Genomic DNA, 7,098 nt, shown 5'->3' on the forward strand with positions numbered 1-7,098 from the left:
CCAAGACGTTAAATGGCTTTTAAGTTTTTTTCTTACATGCAGCTCATGTTCAGCTTATGCAGCAAACTACAATAACTTTTACAGCTTGTTTTCCAGCAGTATTCTGCAGTTCCTGTTTTACCCAGGGGTGTCAGTACTTTTGAAGGTGTCATGTGTTCATTGACTTCATGTTTTCTTATTTTGACAAAACAGCTCCCTGTCTGGATCTTAAAGAGATATGCTGGCATTCTGAGTTTTTCAGATAGTTATTTTTTTTTCTTGTTGCTGTTGTTGTTTTTTCTTATTGTTTTTCTTGCAGGAACATGCCTTCTGACAACAGGTTATTTTACTAGTATGATCTAAAAAGTCACAATTTTTAGAACTTCAAGAGGCAGAAACATTAGAAATTAGTTTTATACCAGAAGCTACTTTAAAACGCAGTATTACAAGAAATAGACTATGGAGAGTAGAATACACATTAGCTTCTTACGTGTGCAGTTTAAAATATTTTTTGTGCCATTATATTCAGCTTGCATATTTATCAGTTAATTGTATTTTGAAATCAGTCAGATAATTTCAATTTAAAATATTTTCATTAAAAGCAACTTTTACATTTTGAATGCAGTGCACCTGAAGTGCTTTATTTCTTAATGCAGCTTTAATTCAAATCTCCTATGATTAGGAGACATCAATTTTTAACATAATTTTTCAAGAAGCACACTAACACATTTCATTTATCATACATTAGTACTGTGATATACTGACATTAAAGAATTTGGATTAAGTCAGATCTTATCTCACGTGTACATATAGGTTAAGCAATGACTCACTCTTCACAAGCATGAGAGAACCAGCTGGAGATTAGCTTCACAGGTTTTATTTTAGCATTGAGTAGAGCATCACTTGGCACACTTCTATCTGTGCTCATACTGTGATACTTCTCAGCCAGCAACCCACTGCACCCATTGTGTCACAACCTCACTAACAAAAAAATAAATAAATTAAACAACCACCAGAGCAACTGCACAGTTAACATAAGGGAACAAAAATTACTCATTAGGAAATATTTTGTAGCTAACATGTGTGGTACTCTAACCAGGACGAAACAATATTAATGCATGTTAACAGACAATGGCACACAAACTGGTGTTGATTGGTATTTATCCTTTTCATCCCACATTTATTGATCATAAAATAGACACTCACCAGTCTCTTCATTAGATGCACTTGTAAAACTGGATGTTATAAGTCAATCACAAAGCAGCAATTTATGTAGGATTGCACATAGACATGGTAAAGATGACCGCCTGAGTATCAGAATGGCAAAGAAAGGTGATTTGTTGCTGGTCTAAGTATCCTACATTAACATCTCTGGTGTTTACAGAGAAAGAGAAAATATCCAGTGAGCAGCCGTTGTGTGGATGAAAGTGATGCTAGAGGTCAGAGGAGAATAGACAGCTTGAGTTGATGGAAAGGTAACAGTAGGTCAAATAGTAGCTAACTCGCTACAATGAACTCACAAGTGTTGCTTACTTAATAAAAACAAGGTAGTTTAGTAAACTAGAAAAGGAAGAAAAGATCACAGAAACTAAAAACTTGATATGCTCTTTATGCTATTCCTGTGTATTAGTGACACCGACCTGTTAGCATACTTGGTACTTTGTTATGGTCCTATAATATTTATAATATTTATGTTTTATTTTCTGTTTTTTATGTGAAGCACTTTGGTATATTTGGTTTTTAAATGTCCTCTATAAATAAAATTGTATTGTATTGTATTGTAAAAATGCTTAATGAATTTTAATTGTGGTACAGCTAACTTATTTACTTAAATGAATAATTGTGTCCCATAAATTATCAAAATATTCTTTTTTGCTTTTGTCAGTTCTCACTGGGTAGTTTTGTACTAATATACATTATTGTTAATAACATTATTAATTGCATGTTGGAAATCATTATCTTCTCTTACATATAGTGAACATACTGATGTCGGTATCAGCAGCTTCACTTCTACACGCTATCATTTCTGTAGTCTATAAAATCAATCAATCCCTCTTTTCATGTACAATAGCAGCATATTTGTGTTTAACTAAATGCTTACAGTAAATAATTTCACAGACCAGTGCCAAGCTAATTTACCATATGTCTGTAAGTATTTTCCACTCACAGCTTTCTTGTGTGTTCAAGTATATGACAAGAAAAAAGCTTCTACAATGAAAAATGCACAGTACTGGTCACAAGAGGGCATGTCACCCTATAAAACAAGCAAGTTGCTAATGACTTTTTCAAGAACTAATTTTCTGCTTTGTGGCACAGCCCATAAAACAAGGTTATTCTGCGCCATCAAGGGATGAATAGAGATTTAACTGTCTTTTCTGTTTATTGTCTCGCAGCAACATTTACACGTTGCTTATGCCACAAATTGAAGAGAGAGTCTCTGGTGACTTTGTCACTTCTGTCTCATGCTTTTTTTTTTCACATCCATTAAGAGCAAGGCTAAAAGTGCTGATCCATTTTGCATTTTACCACAAGTACTAATATAACAGGAATCTGTGTGTCCTATCGTTTTGCCTCCTCAGTTTTGCATGTACGCATGTTGTGTATATTAAACAGTCAAAACACAAGGCTGTAGACTCAGAAATCAACTTGACAGTAACGCTGAAATTAGCTTTAAAATGCTGAGCCCTCACTATAATAGAAGCCAACCCGTGCACTCTAATTCTCCCACCTGCTAGCACTCCCATAACTCTCATCCAAACCCCTGGGGTTGGAGACATGATGACTCGGGTCTACCAGATGACAGCTTGATTTTAATATATGTGGAAGTTTTGTCAAACACGTATGCCAGGGTTTCACAAATCACACAACGGTGTGTGACTATGCTCATACATATGCCTGCGTGTAGACTAGTCAATTAGCACCAAGTCCACTGACAAAGCATCATAAAAAAGACAAAGAGGCTCCAGTGATCTTGTAATTCTGCAAAATGCTATTGAGAAAAGCTTGCCACAAGGGTGTTTACAGCTTTCAGTCAAACTATTCGCTTACTGACGAATGACTGCAGCGCTATGACTTAATTATGAGTGCACAGGAAATACTGTCCATCCCTAGTAATGACCCCTATGGCCATCGATAAAAAGGCCTGATAAACGCAGACTTCCTGAGCACGGATGGATAAATATGCCCTGAGTAATGAGACCCAGGCCGCCGAGGATGACAGCTCTGCTCTATATCATGTGCTGCTCTGTGGTTCTTAGGTGCCAGAGGAGGGAGGGGAGACATGGAGGGAGGTGTCTTTGAAACCTCTGTGTGAGTTCTCTCATTCACAGCTAGCTCTCACACACAATGGTTGTGTTCTCTGAGAGAAAATAACCTGAGATATCAGAGAGCCGGTAATGAGAAATTCCATTTTCAGTCATCTGGTTCTATCTACGTGACTCTAGGCTGTCAAGTGAAAAGCAATTGCATCAATCTTAAGAATACAGCATAGTGGGATGAATCATAAGAGTGCGATTCACGGTGTTCTTAAACATGCAAAGGAAAAAATAAAATTACAATATTTGTTTCACGTGAAGTCAATCATTCAGTACTGATTAGAAAAATAAGCAATTAATCCAATATTTGATTTTTGTTCTGAAGCTAACGGGCGTTTGATAAACTGGGCGTTTACATTGTGGGAGGAAAAAGTCCATTCATTATTGAATAAACAAACGTGGCTTGGTTCAGAGGCTTTGCTGTCCTTTAGAGAGAAGGCAGATCTTACAGAAGGGAAAAAAGCCGTCATTAGCAGGCTCGGCTAAGAGCTCAATCCAATACTGCCACAATACCTCTTTTTTCCCAGCAAAGAAACAGTGTAAGACATTTTCTTAATAGCTCTTCTGCTTCATGGCGCTCACCGAAAAGATGGAATAGGAGATGATGTGAAGCAAATATCCAGGGTAAGGTTCAAGTCTGTGATGCTTTCAGGGCACAGTAGGAGGTGAGTTTTTAGTCTGCTGACCAACCAGAGTGTGAGTGGGTTTCATTCACTGCTTATTGACTTCAGCATGCTGGGAGATTTCTCTGGTTAAAACTGACATTTCTTTTCAACCACCAAATCAGCTCACTCTTTTCCTTATATTATTACCAATTACCACTGTTCCAGCACATGAATTGATTTTTTTAAAGAAGTATTTTCTTAAATCCTCTTATTATAATTAAGGATTATAACAGGATATGAGAAATGGTGAATCAACGACTGAATTAACTGTATCAGGTAATATAGACAGGTCAGAGTCTTCTCTCGGAAAGACACACAAGCTGCTTAAACGCGTTTATGCATTTTTTAATATCTATACATATATTAAAAAGTCTATATATTCCATTGTTTACCACCTAGTGGTGTCTTTCCCGGGATTTCAAGATGCACACACGGAGCTCTAAACATTTACATTTTTTTCTTGTCATTTTCACATACCATGTTGCTCCAATTAACATTGCATAATTTAAGAGTTTTCATATTTACAGACGCCAACATAACAAAAGCATAAAAACAGTAATTCCATAATTAAGACAGTCTTTTGCCAGTACAATTAACCCTGGGATATGGCACAGAGTGGCTCAGTCTTAATCAGTTATCTCCTCTCTCGTAATTTGATTAAAGCAGCTTCCTGCATTCTCAGGTGGTATTATTGATGTCATATATACAGTTATGAGAAAAGATTTTTCACAGGACTCTATGATTACTGCTTCCAGAGGAATTTAGGAATTAGGGTTCATAGAAAGAAGGCAATCAAATGCACTCAATCATCAACATGAAGTCATTCAGGTATGTGTTAGCACAATGTCGCAATTCCTTTACTTTTACAAAGTTATAAAGTAGAGGGGGCCAAAATTCCTCGAAAATGATGTGCGAGACTCATAAAGTTGTACAGAAAACAACAGATTTAGGTTATTTCTGCTAACAGTGGATCTACAAACCACTGAATCATTCTAAAATTCAAATGAGTAAATATTTAAATAGTTCAGTCTAATCATTCATTCAGCAGTTAATTGTTAAAGAATAAGCACAGGAAATACAGTCCTATCGATGCAACTGTACCAACGAAGCATGAAAGCTAAATGGATCCTGGAATGAAGGTCACGTTGGCCTCCCATGGGAAAACCATCATAGATCTATACACTGTTAAACACTTTAAGGATTACAAAATGCTGCACACATAGAGATTACTAATATTGTATTGATTGATCAATATTTTTCCATGTTGCAGGCTTCCAGGTTAGTGCAGCAGATAACTGTGAAAATCTGTCAAAGTGTGTACAAGCAGCAGAATTTGTGTTTGTCCCTCTGGAGCCATTTATGTGAAAAATTCCATCAGCAATTGGAATTTTCTGTTTCTGTTTCTATATGTTTTTGACTACGAGGAAGTCAAATTTATATCTTAAAGACTTCTTCAAAGCATACTTTTAATGACATATGTAGTACGACAATGTATGATCACCAAAAGGACTCTGGCAAAGAGTCAGCTCCTTTGTCTCCGTTAATTTTGCCACTGCTCCAATAACTGGCTCTGGTGAAAGCTTCTCCTGGGAAAACACACAGATTAGTTTGGCAGGTTTGGTTATGCCAATAGGAAATAATTTTAATTGTGCAATCTCTGAAGTGATTTACTGGAAGATTTGTGTTCAGATTCAGGTAATTCAAACGCACAGTTTGATGAGTTTCTTAATTTTCCCTTTCTCATTTCCCAAATTGCTCTCCTTGCATCTTCGTTTGGCCCTCCCACTGGAGGCGAGGGAGAGGCACAAGGACAGAAGACTCGAGGCAAAAGATATTTAAACATCCTCGTATTTTACAATTATGTCAATTAAATATGACATTTGTCCCAGTCGCATCATAATTTGTTTCGTTTTAAACCAACTGCTGCTGTGTTTTTGATGCCAGATAATACAGAAATTGTTGTATTGTTGTTTTTTCCATATTTAGAGACACTTAATTCAATTCAGAACACAGCACAGTGCGGCAATATCAGCCTTTTTTTTTAAATTACACACACAGTAATAGTGAAGGAGTTTAATCATCTCAAATAAGTGAAACAACATGTAAACAAAAAGTTGTTTAATGTGTCATCCTTCCACCATGGTTTATGTATTCCAGCTGTTTCTCTTTTATATATTGCAGGTGATTAAAACTCCAACAAGCTCTCTCCTCTGTCCGCTCACCTTCAGATGCATTTTAGGAACCACAAGATTGCTCAGTGCGGCATACCGGGTCACAGGCAGGAGGATGCAGGACTCTAGGAGGCACAATTTAGAAAATTGGGATAATCCCTTGGTCAACACACTGGTTAACACTGTTGCCTCACAGCACGAAGATCCTGAGTTCAACCCCATCATTTGGCCTTTCTTTGTGCCGTTTGCACAGGTTCTCTCTGGGAACTCTGGTTTCTTCCCAAAGTTTCCCTCCCCCCCGATAAGGATAAGAGGATGGACAGAGAAAAGCCTTGTGTGATTCTTGTTGAGATATTCAGACCAAAATATCCTACTTACATGTGGCACCCCATCATAATTAAAGATGGAATGAATATCTATTCCTTGTTTACTAAATCAACGTTAGTTGAGTCGCATTGACTCTATGTTTTGTGTTGTGTTTCATTGTTGGTGATCAAACATCTTCTCTGCCAGGAGACTCCTCCTTTAATGCAGCCACCACTGGACCTTCTAACAGAACTTTAAATCCTATTAGAAAACAATTGAAATTCCAGAGATTTAGCATTGTGGGCAGAGATAGCCTCACTGGCCTGTAGCCATGTGATTCAATAAATGGTCACACATTTTATCACTTTTGTGGAAACTAAGATATTTCTAGAATATAACAGCTGTTATGAATTGCCCTGAAACATGCGGAGCTACCCGCTGTGGTGACCCTTTGTGAATGAGGGAGCAGCCGAAAGTAGCTTCTTTTATTTATGACATCCAGATCCTGAGTGAAATGTTTCAAAAAGGACTGATTCCAGTGAAAGTGTATTCATATTGCCGATCTCTTGCCCCAATCCTTGTTTGTCCAATAATTTGTTTTAACAAAATAAAACACCTTTTTCCAACAGTTTAACTGCACTCAGTGCCTTGTGCTGGCTAGCA

This window comes from Pelmatolapia mariae, linkage group LG5, assembly GCF_036321145.2.
Source record: "Pelmatolapia mariae isolate MD_Pm_ZW linkage group LG5, Pm_UMD_F_2, whole genome shotgun sequence".
Lineage (NCBI taxonomy): Eukaryota > Metazoa > Chordata > Actinopteri > Cichliformes > Cichlidae > Pelmatolapia > Pelmatolapia mariae.